The 16,796-nt window shown below is 46.9% G+C and overlaps 1 long non-coding RNA gene across 1 annotated transcript in view; it reads left to right on the forward strand.

Annotated features, from left to right (window-relative positions):
* LOC141574048 (uncharacterized) overlaps positions 1-14,889 on the forward strand; it is a 69,703-nt gene extending 54,814 nt beyond the window's left edge. Inside the window, exons 2-3 of the long non-coding RNA XR_012500617.1 lie at positions 9,017-9,294; positions 9,484-14,889. This is a non-coding gene — a long non-coding RNA (uncharacterized LOC141574048). The remainder of the gene's footprint in view (positions 1-9,016; positions 9,295-9,483) is intronic.
* The last annotated feature ends 1,907 nt before the right edge of the window (positions 14,890-16,796 follow it).

The raw sequence follows: 16,796 nt of genomic DNA on the forward strand, positions 1-16,796 counted from the left end.
GTAGGGAGATGAATCTGGCAGCACAGATTGGGAAGGAATGGTGAGGGTAGAAGCTGGAGCCACAGAGGTGAGACAGCCACTAGGTCCTGGAGGTCAAGTGAGAAGGGTGGGAGGAAAGGCTGCTTTTCGGCCCAAAGTTTGTCTAGGAATCATAGCCTGGTTCCCAGCTTGCCTGTAGAACCCAGCCGGAGTGCCCTACCTTGCTGAGCGACCTCAAACAAGTGCTGAACCTCTTTGAACCAGCAGTAAAGGCGATCCTAGGCCTCGGTGACACCTCCTGGCTTCCCAAAGACACTGCTGGGTCCTCCAGGCTTCCATCATCTTCCAGGCTGCTCCTCATTCAGAGATTAATTTGTTTACTCCCTTGCCTGGAGATGAACTGAGAGGATTAATCGTCCATCAGCCACGGCTCCCCCAACCCGGCACCACCCGGCCCTGAATGTCCATTTTCTGGCAAAATATGTTCTTGCTGCCGCCAACACTGCTTGGAAAATGCTAATTTTATCCTCAAATTAAAATTTGTTCCTTTACCCTCATTTTAATAAAAATGAAGCATCCGGAAACATTGCCACGGTGCAGAAGAGAAAGATCTGACATAATTTTTTAAATGCCTTCAATCACGCTGCCTTCTGAACAGTCTGTCCTCTCACCCTGACCCACCCCCCACACCTTCCCACCCCCTGAGGCATCATTTACATTTCTTAATAACCCCTCATTAATATTCATGAGAAGGGGTGGGTAATAATGGCTGAGCACACCACACTAATTCAATTTCTACCGCCTTGGCGTGTTTACTTAATCACCAAGGGACCCGGGTTACTCAGTACAATTATTTATTCAGAATTAGATCTGGAGGCATCTGGACTGAACATAGGGAACCAGGAGCAAAAGGGAAATCGAATTCTCTTTGTCTTTCCCTCCCAGCCGCCTCCTCCTGACTGTCTGCCAAGGCTCCAGGCGGCCAGCAGGGCCTGGAGGACAAGCCTCAGTGCTGGTTGGGCTGTTCCTGAAGGCAGTGGCGTGTGCTGGGCTTGAATGCATTCCAGGTGCTCTAGCCCCGGCAGGAATCTCTCGTCACCAGTGGCCTAGGTAGTATCACCAGGCCTAGTAGTGGGCCAGGGACTGTCTCAGCCAAGAGTGTGTCCATGTGTGGCTGGCCAGAGGTGGGTCCTCGGCGGGATGCTGGGGGATTAGCCCAAGCTGGGCATGCAATATGGCCAAGCATTTGATCACTGGCCCCAGTAGAGATGAGAGTTTGTGACATGGGATCTATATAATGCCTCCTCCTCATTCACTCTCAGCTTAACTGTCACCTCCTCCAGGAAGCCTTCCCTGGCCCCCAGACTAGGTTAGGTTCTTCTATTACACGCCTCCTTTTACAGCCAGGATAAGCTTGGTCACAGCATGTTGCTTGCTATGGTGTTCACACTATCATTTCTTATACATTTTTCAAGGTCTGTTTCTCCCAGTAGACTGCCAACTCTGTGGGGGCAAGTCCCATGGCTGTCCTGGTCATGTTTGTATCCCCACAGTCTAGCGATGGCCAGCACAGAGGAGATGCTCAACATATATTTGTTGGCACTCCATCTGCCTTCTGTCCCTCAGGTCCAGGGGTGGTGGCAGCTATCGGCTGTTACTCATCTTTGGGCTCCTTCACGGTGTCCAGTTGGCTTCTTGGCTCTTCCATTGCCTCCCATTTCCTAGATTAAAGTTCCTCTTTTGTAAATATTCAAGTGTTTCCTGGTTAGACCTAGACTCATACCCTTGCCTATCAGGCTACAAGCTCCTGGTGGGAAGGGTTCCATCTTGTATCCCTAGGACCTGGACGCAGAGAAGCTACCAAAAGGAGAATGAATGAATGAATGAATTTTAATGACATGACTTTTCTAGCCAGGCTATTCTCTTACTTAGCAAGATAAGGGAAACTTCTCCCGGAGGTTAATAAATGTTTGTATTAAAACAACATTGATGATAATATGAATGAATTGCCTTGTGAGTAGAAAAGCCTGTAAAGTCCTTTGTAAACTATAAAGTTCTATAGCCATCCTGAGCTGTCCTATGGTTTCAGCCCAGGTTGGCGACCCTGCGAGGTGGCTGCAGGCTAGGGAGGCCGAGAGAAGAAAGGGAAGATAATGGATTGGAGGTAATGTGTTGGCCAAAGAACAAAAGGCGGGAGGAGCCCAGGTACAGCAGATGATTTAATCATCACAGACTCCTTTAGCGAGGCCTCTTACTTCTTTCTTGTCTCCAAAGCACCTGGACCCCAACGTGCCGTGCCAAGTCCCTTCATTGAAATTTCTCAGAATGAGGGCCAGGTTGGAAGATGGTCAAGACCTGACAGCTTGTCTGACTGACAAGGCAGGGTAGTTCTCTAGGAGTCACCTGGGAACAGCAGGGCAGGTGGAACTTGGGCTTCAGAGGGGAGAATGAGGGAAAGGGAATTTTTGAGATGCAAGGGAGTAGAGTGACCCAGTCTGTCTTAGATTGGGTCTTCCAAGGCACAGCCTTGAGGACTTGGTGCCTGGAATTTACTTGGGAGGTGAGCACAGCAAGCAGGAGTGAGGGAGTGGGAGACAGGGAAGGAGGTGGTCGCTGCTGTGGACTCCTGGGGCTCAGTCCTGGGAGGACCCTCTGAGTAACTATGTGGAATCATTCACACAAAGGATGGGAGGCTGGGGCACTTATCCACCAACTCCCATTCCCCAGGGGTTAAGCATTGCCACAGGGGGCATGAGCTCCCTTGTAGCTCTGGGCTGTGCCTATGAGTGGGCTAAGCAAGAGACCAGCACTTGTAAGAAAGCCTTGAGGTGGAAAAGCTGAGATTGAGCAGACACTTGAAGGAGGATGCTGCCAGTGTGCGTGGGTGCTGTGTACCATGGCAATGGCTGAAAGGTGGGATGAGGAGCTACAGGATGGGGTACCCGGAGCATCTTCCACCCTCTACTGCCCCTGATGTTCTCCAGCCTGAGTGCCCAAGCTCCATGGCCCGCCCTTCCTTCCTTCTTTCCTTCCTTCCTTCCTTCCTTCCTTTCTTCTTTCCGTCCTTCCTTTCGCCCTTCCTTCCCTTCTTCCTTCCTTCCTTCCTTCCTCCCTCCCTCCCTTCCTTCCTTCCTTCCTTCCTTCCTTCCTTCCTTCCTTCCTTCCTTCCTTCCACAAACACTTCTCCAGCACCTCCTATGCATCCAGAACTGGTGCTAGGTGCTGGGGAGAGTGCGTGAGAGACATGGTTCCTGGTTCCTGACCTTACAAAATGTGCTGCTTACGTTCTGCTAGAGAAGATGCAGTAAATAAGCATGTGTGCAATTGTGCAAATTAACAAGATGCTTTCAGCAAGTAAATGTTCTCAATGGAAGAAACAGGGAGATGAAACAGAGAAAACACGTGGGGAGGGGGAAAGATGCCACTTTAGGCAAGATCAACAGGGAGGGTCACTCTAGGGAGGTGACAGGGAGCAGTGTCCAAATGATGAGAAGGAACCTTCTACCACCAATGGCTTCCAACAGCGGTTCTGAAAATCTGAGCTTTCAGGATGATATGGTATGATACAGAAAAAAATTTTGAGAACCAATGTAGGGTTATTAACTTCTTATTTTGCTAAGTGAAAACACTAAAAAATAAATCCAGCCTACAACGATCACTTACTATCACCATGACTTCATTAATGAAAGGCCATTTTTAAAACACCTTCAAAGTAGGAAGGACATGATCTTGGGAATAAAGACAGATCTTTGAGTGGAATAAATTCAGCTTTGTCAAAAACTTCCTCATTTTGGCCCCAACTCTTGAAAATGTCTCTCCATCTCAAGGTCTAATTTGGGCTCAGGACACATTGTTGCTCCCTTTGTATTCCTGGCTCGGGGATTTTAGAAACAGGAAATAAACGTGAAGATTGCTTGGATTTGCCCATGTCCGGCGATTTTGCCATTTGTAAAATCAGGGTGGCTGCTTGGACTCATCTCTAAGAAACGGATTAGAATTGCAATTCACTTAACAGGCACAGAAAGTATGTGGAATTCCTCTCCTCCTACCACCACCCTCTCTGCCTGGTGAACTCCTCTTTTACTCTCAAAACCCTGTACAAATAGTCCCCTCCTGAGTTTCTGTCTATGAGTAGTCATCCATCCTCCTGGTCCCACAGCAGAGAGTCCTGGCCTGTACTGAGTACATGTCCCCACACGTCGTGATGGATGATTGTTTCTGGGTTAGGGGAGCCAGTCCAGTGTCTCCCTTCCAGATAACTTTGTGTTTTCCCAAAACTCCTCAGGGTGAATGGATAATGCTGAAATATAGGGAACAGAGAATTGTGAACAGAAGGAAAAGGGAAGTGAAGTAGCATATTTTCTACAGCGTGTCTGTCAGGTGCTTTACGTGTATTTTATCATTTGAAGCCTTCACTTTCAGGAAGACAGCCCCTCCCACGTGACTCCTGCATCCCATCCCATCCCATCCCATGCTCTTGCCAGCTGTGACAGCCTCCCTCCTATCTAAGCCCTCACCTCCTGTAGGGTCTGTTCTTTTCTCCTGTGCACCTAGAAGAAGGTGAGAGGTGCCTCCAGGCCACACGATTAGGGTCTGGTCTCAGAGTTCTCGGAGAGAGAAATGTTCAGGTGAAGAGCCCGTGTGGCCCCTTCTGGCCTGAAAATACTGGAATCCTTTAAACCAGAGATTCCCTTGTTCCAGGACTATAGAGTTGTTTCCAGTTCTGTGATGGTTGTCCTGGAATGCTGACTCTCCCCTTCCACATGTCTTGAACTCTATAAGATTCTACAAAAAGAGGAAGGGACTTCTGCTTTAGGACTTGAGTGGTCTCTGCCACCTCTCCAAAGGCCGCCAGGCCTCAGGATCCTAGGCAGGCCACTTGGGGCCAGGACCAGCCTGGAGGAGAGCCCTGACTTGCCCCGTCTTCAGGCCTGCCAGGACGTGTGAGGCCTCATTCATAATTGATCCACTTGCTTGGCGGGCAGCGGGCTGCAGATGTGTGGGGGTGGAGCAGGTGCCCCTGGAGAGACTCTCCTCTCCCCTCCGAGGAAGCAGCTGCCGCTGCCAGCCTGCCGGCCCCTTCCTCCACAGCAGCTGCTTAACGCCTGGCCGTCCCCACACCAGCCTCTGTCGCCTGTCCCTTCTGTTTCCCTGTTCTCATCCTGCTGAGCAAGGAGCTGGTTTTCACTCTGCAGACCTTTACAACAGACCACTAAGTGCTGAGTGCTGGGTTAAGCACTTGCAGCTGATTGGGATTTCTGGAAGCAGAGTCTGGGGTGCAGGATATTTATTAGGGATCAGCAACTGTGACACAAAAGGAATGAAGCAGGACTGGGCACAGCAAGAAGGCCACAGGGCAGGTTCTGCAAAGCCTCAGCCCACCCAGCAGGGCGCTCTGGAATGAGCATTGCCCAGCAGGGTGGGTCTGCACTGGCCACAGTGGCCAAGCCATGAAACCCCGGCTCACCCTGGGACCAGATGCAGGCTGTCCTGGGAAGGATGTGACCTGAGGCCAGGTGGCTCTCTGCAGCTGACGCAGACCTGGAAGAGCTGACAGCTGGAGGCTGTTTGCTGCCACACTCCCCACGCTGGGCAGCAAGCCCTTCCTTGAAGGGGTGTCTGGGCAGCCCCTCTCTTTGTCCACCACAACAGCCATGATCTAATTAAACCCTCCACCCCACGCATCTGTGCAGGAATTAACTAACTTATTTTACAGAAGAGTTCACGGAAGTTGAGCAGCTTGCCAAAGGCAGCTTCCAAAAAGGAAGTGAGAGTTAAAAGCTAGGTCTGTCCATGGCCAAAGTTTTATGGTGTCCTTATCACATCCTAGGACGTCTTTCATACTGGGGATCTATTTTTACCCATATCTTGTAAGCACAAATGGTAGTTGGATGGGGAGCACAGAGGGTAATCTTCCCTTAGTTTTACCCCCATAAAGTGTCCTTAGCAGCCAGCTCCCTTGTCCTTCATCTTACTTTAGGAATCCCCTCCCCAACTCTCAGTCCAGTGATCTAAGTGGGGCTCCACCTACAGCTCCAGGATAACGCATGTGACCCAGACTGAGCCAATCAGTACATCACGTTCCTCTGGCCAGGCAATTAGCTCGTAGTTGGCACATGACCCAAGGGAACCAATCCAAGTGATGCCAGGACTCTCGCAGGAGCTGCCAAAAAAGTTTTGTTCTTTCGAGCTGCCCTTGAACGTGCAACAATGTAGAACTGGAGCTGCTGCTATGTTTTAGTTATTCTTTGCTGTGTAACAAAAACCCCAAAAACTTAGTGGCTTAAAGCAACAATGATTTATTATTTCCCAAGATTCTGTAGATTGACAGTGGTGATTTGGTCCACATGATGTTGGCTGGGGTCACTCAGGTGGCTGCACTCAGCTGTGGCTGGACTGGAAAGGCCAGGGAACAATAGAGTTGGGTCCATTAGCCAAAGCCAGTCATGTGGTCAAGCCCAGCATTCACTGTAGGAGGGAACTCACAAGGGCACAGAGACTGGGAGACCTGGTTCACGGAGGGCCACACGTGTCACAGTCTGCCACATGGGGCTTACTTACCACCAGGAGAGTGGAGCCAAGCAGAGCATGAGCTGCAGGGGTGCACCATGTAAGATCCTTAAAGGAAACAGAGACACTCAAACTGAAATTTCAGGAGAGTGTAATAAAGGAGTTATTAACAAAGGCGTTTAGGGAATTATAACAGCATTTAGGGAATCCAACAAAGGATGGTGCAGTTCATCCAGGCTAGATCGTGGGGAGTCTTTGGCAGCCCTAGGTCTGAAGGGCAAGAGCAGCATGTGGTTACAGAATACAAGGAGAACTGCTATGGCTCCAGGAGGCTTCTCCTGGCAGGAGCTGGGGGCTTTGGTGGAGGGAACTCACAGGGAGGGACCGGAAAAAAGAAACAGTCTACCTTCATCTCCTCCCTCCCTCTGGTCGCTGGCCATTGCTTTTCATTGGCTAAACCCTACTGGAAGCCAGAGACAAGGGAGCTTGTGGATGCGGTCCATGCAGGTCAGCCTCCACTCCACAGAGCAGAGTGGACCAGGGTAGGGAGCAGATCTACAGGGTCCACAGAAGACAGCCAGCACCAAGGGCCAGCCTCAGGGAATGTGAAATGAAGCAGAGCAGCACAAGACAGAGAGGTGGAAAGACATTGGATCCTAAATATATAGCATCTGGGCTCCTGAATCCAGCAGAGCCTGAAGCAGTTCTACTCCTGGGCTCTTTAGCTCCATAAGTGAATAAATCCTCTTTCACATAGGCCAGTGTGGGTTGGCTTCTGTCTCTTGCAACCAAAAAGTCCCTTTTGGATATACCCCCATTGAGGTACTGCCCTTTAATGGAATGACTACATTTCACTCTCACCAGAGTCCTCAGAGGTCCGGAGGGCACCTCACATTGCAGGTGAGCAAACGGAGGCTCGGAGAGGTCAAGGGACTTGGTCAAGGTCATCTGCTTATTAGTGGCAGAGATGGGATCTGAATTGGCCCGGTCTCAGATGTTCCAGCCACATTTAACCACTCTCTGTCTGCTGCATATGCCATATTCTCTGGCCCCTGGGTCTGTCCTGGGTTGAATGGTGTCCTTCTGAAAAAGCTATATCCAAGTCCTAACCCCAAGTACCTGCAAAGGGGAGCTTATTTGGAAATAGCATCTTTGCAGATATAATTAAGGATCTCAAGATAAGATCATGCTGGATTTAGGGTAGGCTCTATCTAAATCCAATGACGGGTGTCCTTAGAGAAAAGAGAAGGAGATTTGAGACAGGACCCAGAGGGGAGGCCATGTGGATACAGAGGGCAGTGGCAGGGACTGGAGTGATGCATCTGTAAGCCTAGGAACAATAAGGCTTCCCTACAACCACCAGCAGCTAGGAAAAATGCAGGAAATCGATTCTCTCTCAGAGCCTCCAGAAAGTACCAGCCCTGCCATTCCTTTTATTTTAGACTTCTGGCCTCTGGAACCATGAGAGAATAAATTGCTGTTGTTTGGAGTCACCAAATGCGTGGTAATTAGCCCTAGAAAACTACCACAGGACCTTTGCACATACCATTCCATTTGTCTGGAATATGATTCTCTTCCTATCCCTAAACCTCACTCCACTCTGCTCTTTATTATAAGTAGACAAAGCTGCTGAGAAGAAAGGAGACCTTTCAAGGAGTTGCTCACATTGCCCCCTCACACATCTTTCCTCCTTATCCTGCATGTCTCAGTTCAAATGCCACCTCCTCCAGGAAGGCTTCCCTATGTACCTACCCTCCTCTGTGCTCCACTAGTCCCCTATACTGCCTCTGCCACAGTTGTGCTGGCATTGTCTCTTGACATGGCTTGTTTCTACCCCCCCTGCTGGACTAGGCACTGCTCTAGGGCAGGGCCTGGGCGTGAGTTCTCTCTGTGGCTGCAGCTGTGCCTCACATGGGTTCAGGACGGTAGAGATATTCACTAATGTTTGCTGAATGGATAAATGAATGAATGTTTAGTTCCCCTCCAGTTCTGCTTCACCTCTGGACCCCTGCCCCTTGGAGGAGAAACCCTTCCTGAGAGCACATGTGAAATAGCTCGAGATCCCCAGTGGTGGGTGCGGACAGGACACCCATCTTTGAGTCCAGCCATACCTTACCATAGCCCTGCTATGCTAAGACTCTGTCAGAGATGTGACAAACAGCTTGGCTGATGGCTTATAATGTCAGAGATGATGGAAGCAGGGAGGTGATGGCTGAAAGAATGGGTTGGGGACGCTTGTCATAACTTTATTTGTGGGAGGTGAGTTCCTGTCAGCCGGGTGATGGATGGCAGCAGGGCAGGCACAATACAGACCCTGCCACCACATCTCCCCCTTCTCTCTAAGCCAAATGACTTTGGGGATGAAAAATTACTTTCTTGGGAGACCCAGAGGGAGGGGAACTTCAAGGGAAGGGGGCCATAGAGTCGGCACCTTGGAATGACTTTTGCTTTTCCTGCTGAGAGTTGAGTTTTGCCTAGGCCAGCCTGATAGTTTCTTTCCTTCCTCCCTTTCTTCCTTCCTTCCAAGGAGATTATGGAATACTCCCAGACACGTTACCTGCCTCCATCCTCCAGACTGCCTAAAAAGGAATGCATACTTTTACAGATGAGGAAACCGAGGCTTGAAGAGAGGAAGCAATATGCCCAAGTTCCTTGTGAAGGAAGTGGCAGACCTGCGATTTGAACTTGGGTCCAGTTACTCCAAAGCCCGACTTCTCTCTATAAGGATGTAATAAAGACCATGGAAGTAGCATGCGCCAGGCTCCTTGGACGCACAGTAGAAAGCAATTAATCTGATGGAGAAAAGTAAGGGAAAAAATGATACTTGAGTTGATTCTTGAAGGGTGAATAAAATGTTAACTGATAGAGAAAGAGGATATTGGGGATTGGGAAGAGGAAAGAGAGGAGTAGCATGCATTTTTGTTTGTTTAGCCAAAACTGGTCACTGCCCTCTTTTTCCTTTCTAACAGAATCTTGATTTTTTTTTTTTTTCAGGTAATCCATCCTCCTACAAATGGCCACGGGCTCTATCAAGCCGTTCATGAAGTTTACATTTCCCTTGTAAGTGTTTCGTTTGGAAACAGGAATGGGAACAATTCCGGCCAATGAGATATAAGGAACATTTTTTTCAAGAGCTTCTGGGAAAGGTTTTCTTGCTCAGAAAGAGAAAGTCCCTCCTCTTTCGCAGGGTATGATCACATTTGTCTGTGATGCCTGGATTTGTGGCAGCCATCTTGTGACCAGGTGGATGTATCCACACACCAACAATGCGATGGGATGATGGACTGGACATCATTGAGCTGCTGAATGAATGACTCCTATAGCCATCAAACCTTGGAACTTAATCTTTGAATTGATACATTTTTCTCATTGTTAATCAGCTAAGTTGGTGTTTTCATTTTGGCAGCCCAAAGCATTCTGATTGATGTAAGAACAATGCAAGCCAAGCGATTATTTTCAAAGCTCACGCTTGGGAGGGCCATAGTTAATTGGGCCAGAGGTGGACACTGGACCAGAGCTAAACCAATCAGAAACCTTCCATGGGATCTTTAAACCTAGCAGCAGAGCCAAGCTTCTAAGCTACAAGCCATGGGATTTAGATCTGGAGGCTACAGGTAGTCATGCTTGGTACTATGTGAAAGTAGTCAGGATGCAGTGTGAGAGAACAAGGAAAGCAGAAGCAAGTGACGGTGAGATGGTCCTGGCAGCCTCTGAGCCCACGTGCCTGACTGGCTGAGGCCCAGGAGCACCACTGCCTGGCCTCAGCCTAGAGTAGTCAATCTTTCTTAGACACAGGAGCCAGTACATTCTCCTTTTCGCCTTGACCAGTTCAAGTTGAATTTCTGTCCCAGTGACAAGATTCTTGACTGACACTCTCCCAAATTCCTGGGCTGCCCAGGACCTGGCTGGCCCTCCCCATTTCAGGGTCTCTGCCCTGAAGATGGATTTGTGCAACCACCTCCCTATTTTCATTTCCAACCTTGTCCAGGAGTCTGAACAAATCCCCGAGGTCCTGGTAGGGTTTCTGCCCTTTTTACCACACTCACTCTCCCTGGGTGGCCTCATTTACCTCCATGGCTCAGCCTCGACAGCCCCAGGATACTTATAACGTCCAAACCCCCAGCTCCACTCCGGACCCCATCTCAGCTTCAGGCTTTTGAAACACGGCTGAGACATGTTGATCACCTTAACAGTGGGCATCAGAATTCTTCACGATGATAGCTGGTTGGGTTGGGGGCTGGGGGGATACACTGAGAAGCCTCCTTGGAGGCAGGTGAGGCCCCTTAGAGCGTGACTGTGGACAAGCACAAAGATGTCAATTCAGGCAGCTAGAAGGAGACGATATGGTTGTGGGAAGCTGCTGACCAAGGGCCGAGGGGAGGAATTTGTAATTTGGGCTGGCGAACGGTTGGAGGAAAGAAAGGAAGAGTTGAGTGAGGGGAAGCAGGGGAGGGAGAGAGAGAACATAGCAAGGTGTGAGACTAAATGCTGTATTAAGGAAAGAGAGAGAGTGCTGCCCCCCGCCAACACTTCTAGTGGCATGGGGATCCCCCAACACCTTGAAAATAGGAGATGTGTTATCTGAAGGAGAATAGCTTGGTTAACAGGTCGTGTGCAAGGTTCATATTGCTTTATCTGAAATCTGGCTACACCTGGCAATGTGACCCTGGGCAAGGTAACTGACTCCTCTGAGCATTGGTTCCATCATCTGTAAGATGGGACTAGAGTCATTGTTAGGGTTAAATGAGCGCTAAGCACAATGCTGGCATGTGCTGAGCCTTGAAACACCACCAACAACAAACTGAAGTTCAGAGTATCTTAAGGACTTAATCCAAGGTCACAGAGTCAACTCTTATGGTGGATTTGCAGCCTGCAGGCTGCAAACCCAAGAATGCCTGATCTCAGAGGATCTCAGAATTCTTCCCTGAAGGTAGCTTCATGGAGACAGGACCAAAGCCAGAGCCTCCAGCTTAGGGCTGGGTTTCTGGCAGCTGACTCCTTGCTCCTGGGTGCTGGCTCAGCCAACTGTGGCTAAGAGTTGACTTTGCTTCCCCAATTCCTCCACCTTCCCTCCTCCTTGCTCTCCTGGACAGTATTTCCCTGGGGCTTCTGTTACCAATTTGCAGAGCAAAGGCACGCACAGGCAGTTCAGGGGTGGTGCGAGCTCAGTAGCTCCGGTATTGTTTTTAATTCAATATTTTGTCCCTGTGCGTCAGCCTCCTTTATTGGATGAGAACACTGTTATTGGATCCTGCCCTGCAGGAGAAAATGCAGGCTTCCCCCGATGATGGCAGCTAGGTTGTTCTAGAGTCTGAGGAGTCAAGGCAGGGTGAGAAGACAGCAGAGAGTTCCAGAAAATCTGGTGGTTACAAGCTGTTCTGTGACACGGACAAAAATATTAACATATGTATTCTCGACCTTTCCCCTTGCCCCCCTTCTAGGGAGGACAAAGCCCAGGAAGCAGCCTTCACATCGCCTTCTTCCTTTTCCTGCATATTCACTGTATATCTTAGTCCTGCTAATTTTACCTCCACTTTTCCCCATGCTCAGTGCCACTCAGTCCAAGCCCCAAGCATCTCCTGCCTTGACAACTGGTCTATCCATCCTCCCCTGCTGTGCTCAAACCCATTGTCCTTATGGTAGACTATCTTATTTGGGATCTCCCAAAAGCCTGAGAAAAGGATTCAGATGTACAGAGTTTATTTGGGGTGTGATCCCAGGAAACACCGGCAGGACCTCTGGGAGCCAGTGAACAACACATCATAGCTCAGAGTTATCCCAACTGAGGAGTGAGGGAGCTAGGCCTTTAACTATGAAGTCCTATCAGGAAGAGGGGCTGCTCTGGAGTGGGAGGGTGGGGATGGACTATTAATCCTCTGGCACCTCTGATATTCCAGTGGTCAGAGCAAGTCCTCAGGTGAAAAAGCACAAGTGCTGGCATTTTGAGCTGGGAGTCTGCCCAGTGTACACTAATGTGTAGGGACCAGGGCACATGGGTGAGAGGCACTGACAACACATCTTCTATACAGACACATTTCTTGACTTAAAGCCTTCATGGCTTCCCTTTGCTCTTTGTGGAAAAGACCTAGTTCTTTTTCTACATCCTACAAAGTCTCACTGGGGTGGCCCCTGCCCACCTCTGCTGCCTCACCTTACCCGACTCTCCCCTTCATTCCCTGGGCCCCAGCCATCCTGTTCTTCTGTATGTTCCTCAAATGTGCTTTCTCCCACCACAGGACCTTTGTATATGCCAATCCCACTGCCTGGTCCTTCTATATCACCTGGATAATTCTTATACATCCTTCAGATCTCTGGGCAACCCAGCACCATCTCCCAGGCTGGGTCATGTTGCCTCTGTTCTCCACTCAGAGAACTGGGTTCCTTCTCTTTTGGGTCTTTATTTGTGTGATTATTATACGATTAGCATCAGTCTTCTCTACCAGAATCTGAATCCTAGAGCCCAGAATACCGCCTGGTGTATAGAACTTGATAAATACTGTATTGACTGAATGAATGGATTAATGAGGATTGTGTAGAGTCTTTTTTTTGTGTGGCAGTTGGGATATTGGATACAGAGATGAATTCAGAAGAAACTAAGAGCCTAAAGTGATTCACACAGGAAGGACACAAGTTAGCGGAAGGAGATAAGAGAGAAGCAGACCAAAAAGAGAAGAGAGATTTGGGCTGGTAGTACATAGACCAGACAATGGGGCTAGAAATAGGTGAGGAAGATTGTTAGGAAATTTTCATGCTTGTTATTCAATAATGCCCCTCTGCTGTTTTGCCAAAGAACTTTTTGAAGTTTGTTTTTTTGTATGTATGTATTCCTTTTGCATGTAACCTTTTATGAAGACTAGCCCCAGGCAGCTCACTTCCTGTGGCCCATATCTGTGTATTCTGTGTGTTCCGTTGGTATCATGATTTGGTGAAAAAGTCACAGGCTTTTGAGTCACACTAACTTGGGTTTGAATCCTGGTTAGGCTCTTTTTAGCTGTGTGGCCTTGGGCAGATTGCTTAACCTCCCTGAGTCTTAGTTTTCTCATCTGTAAAGAGACGGTTAATCGCCTGGCCTCGTGTGGTTATTGGGAGGCTATGGGACTAAACAGAAGCCGAATACCTGATACATGGTTTGGATGCTTAATAGATAATGCTATTATTGCACAAACATAGCACATGACTTCATTAATTGAGCACCTACTGTATGCTAGGCATATTTATCGTTACAGAATCCTCGATAACACTGTGGAGTAGGTGTTTGAGGCAGTTAAGAGTTCACTGAATCTCACTCCCTCTTCTTCGTGGGCTCACGGAGAGACTATATTTCCTGACTTTTCTTGTACTTAGGAGTATCCATGTGTCTGCTTTCTGGGCAGTGTGATGAGGCAGGCTAGGCCCCAATATGCATCTCTCACAACCCCCCATGTTCTCTTTTCCCATCCACCAACTGGAAGCAAAGGTCTTCAGGGCCCCAGGGGATGGTGAAGCCACCGATGGAAAGCACCCGGATACCTGAGTCAATGTGTAGAAGGCCATGTGCCAAACATCCACGTTGGACTATTATATGATCAAGAAATAAACATCCATTTTGTTGTTTATTACAGCAGTTAGACTACTTTGATTAATATACTATTTTTACCCACATTTTATAGATGATGGAAAAGAGGCTCAGGGAGGTGAAGTGACTTCCCTAGGGTTGTACAGCCAGATGTGGCAGGGCCAGGATTCTGCCCCCAGAACATACACAAAATAGAGTTGATGAAGCTTCCCTCTTAATTGGCCTTCAATAAATATTTGTTGAATAAATGTAATTGAGAGTCTGATTCTCTAGCCTTTAAATTAAGAAGCTAGGGAAAAGGTAGTTCAAAAATAAATCACAGAGTGACAAAAAAATATCAAGATGCGTAGGTCTCCTCCACTGTATGGTAAGTTTCTGGAAGGCATATGCTTTATTATACTTGTTTTTAAATCTTTCCCTGTGCCCAGCACTGTGCTAGGTACCTGGTAGGTCTCAGACATGGCTGTTTAATGGAATTCTTACAGATACCACCACCTGGGCCTTCCCCAACTTTTTGGGGGGTATCGAGAAATACCTTGAAATCATTGTCCTTGCAAAATGCCATGAAATAGTGACACATTCTTTCCCCTGTCTCTCTGCTAGCAAAAACAAAAAAAAAAAAAAAAAGAAGAAAAAAATGACACATTTTCATTTTTTTAACATTTTTTATTGATTTATAATCATTTTACAATGTGTCAAATTCCAATGTAGAGCACAGTTTTTCAGTTATACATGAACATATATATATTCATTGTCACATTTTTTCTCTGAACTACCATAAGATCTTGTATATATTTCCCTGTGCTATACAGTATAATCTTGTTTATCTGTTCTACATTTTGAAATCCCAGTCTATCCCTCCCCCCCACCCCACCCCCTTGGCAACCACAAGTTTGTATTCTATGTCTATGAGTCTGTTTCTGTTTTGTATTTATGCTTTGTTTGGTTGGTTTTTTGGGGTTTTTTTGTTTTGTTTTTTTTAGATTCCACATATGAGCGATCTCATATGGTATTTTTCTTTCTCTTTCTGGCTTACTTCACTTAGAATGACATTCTCCAGGAGCATCCATGTTGCTGCAAATGGCGTTATGTTGTTGGTTTTTATGGCCGAATAGTATTCCATTGTATAAATATACCACATCTTCTTTATCCAGTTATCTGTTGATGGACATTTCAACTAATCTTTGACAAAGGAGGCAAGAATATACAATGGAATAAAGACATTTTCATTTTTTAAATGAGTAAACATATAATTTTGTGCAAAAATCAAATACCATCTTGTGCTAATCTCTGCCATGAACAGTGGGAGCAGGTGGTAAATTTGGGGGACATGCACTGGGGAAAAATCATAAATGAAGGCGGTTCTGCCTATTAACCCTTCCCTCAATGAATAGACCTACAATCTCCACAACTGAATTTTAGAACAAGTTCATGGAAGTCCAGTTCATGGAAGGGTTCCATAGGAGCATAATTTGGAAAGATGAGCTGGTTGGAGTAGGAGGGGCCAGTTAATTGATGGACAAGTTTCTGTTTTCATATTTGCTAGCTAGCTGCTGAAAACCAACTAGTGGCCTCTCCAGAGCAAGCCAGCAGGACTCTGTGTTTTTGTATTAGCTGCATTTCTATCTCTGTTTTATGCCCTTCTCCATGTTTTTATTCTTACACCTTTTTTTTTTGTGATGTTTCTTTCTTTTTTTAAATTGAAGTACAGTCAATTACAATGTGTCAGTTTCTGGTGTACAGCACAATGTCCCAGTTACGCATATACACACATATATTCATTTTCATATTTTTTTCATTAAATATTATTACAAGATATTGAACATAGTTCCCTGCGTTATACAGAAGAAACTTTTTTCAAATCTATTTTTCTATATAGTGGCTAATATTTGTAAATCTCAAACTCCCAAATTTATCCCTTCCCACCCCATTTCTCCGGTAACCATAAAATTGTTTACTATGTTTGCGAGTCTGTTTCTGTTCTGTAGATCAGTTCATAGTGTCCTTTTTTTTTTTTTTTACACCTTCTTTTAATTTATGCTGCCTTGCTGTGTTTTATGTATCTTCATAAGCCACCTTAAATCCTTTCTGGAATAAGGTGGTGGTATAAACAAAAACATATAACATAAATATAAATATAAAATGTAACAAGCTCTATAAAAACCTATTCCTAAAATACCAACAGTAGTTATTTCTCATGGAGGGAAATAGGAGGATTAGAGGTGTATTGGGCGAGGGGAACAGTGTGCATCCAAGGGGAAATAGATCTATGTAATTTTACAAAGCCCAAGATGTGGCATTACGAATAACTTTAAATAGCATGAATTTTAAAAGTGGTTTTGTTTTATTACCTCTATAGATATATATTTTCTTTATTATTTACTTCTGTAGTATTTTCTCAGGATAGAAATTGAGAAAATACAAATAAGCAGAGAGAAGAAAATTAAAGCTACTCTTAGCCCACTACTCAGAGATCATCACCACTAACATCTCAGAGCCTTTGTATCTTCTTCATGTAAGATTCAGAGAAGGGGTCCCAGCAATAGGGCTTAGAGACTAATGAGCTAGTGAATTCTCCTCCTACCCCAGCTAGGTGATGGGGGCGATGAAGATGAGGAGGAAGAAGGAAAAGAGGAGGAAGAAGAGGAGGATGAGAGGAGGGAGAGGAGCGACAGGAAAGAAAAGATTCTTTGAGGTTCTGTATGTGGGTGTCCGAGGGTAAATGGGGAATTGGGAGAACAGGGTAGTGTCT

Source organism: Camelus bactrianus, chromosome 19, assembly GCF_048773025.1.
Source record: "Camelus bactrianus isolate YW-2024 breed Bactrian camel chromosome 19, ASM4877302v1, whole genome shotgun sequence".
In the NCBI taxonomy this organism is placed as follows: domain Eukaryota; kingdom Metazoa; phylum Chordata; class Mammalia; order Artiodactyla; family Camelidae; genus Camelus; species Camelus bactrianus.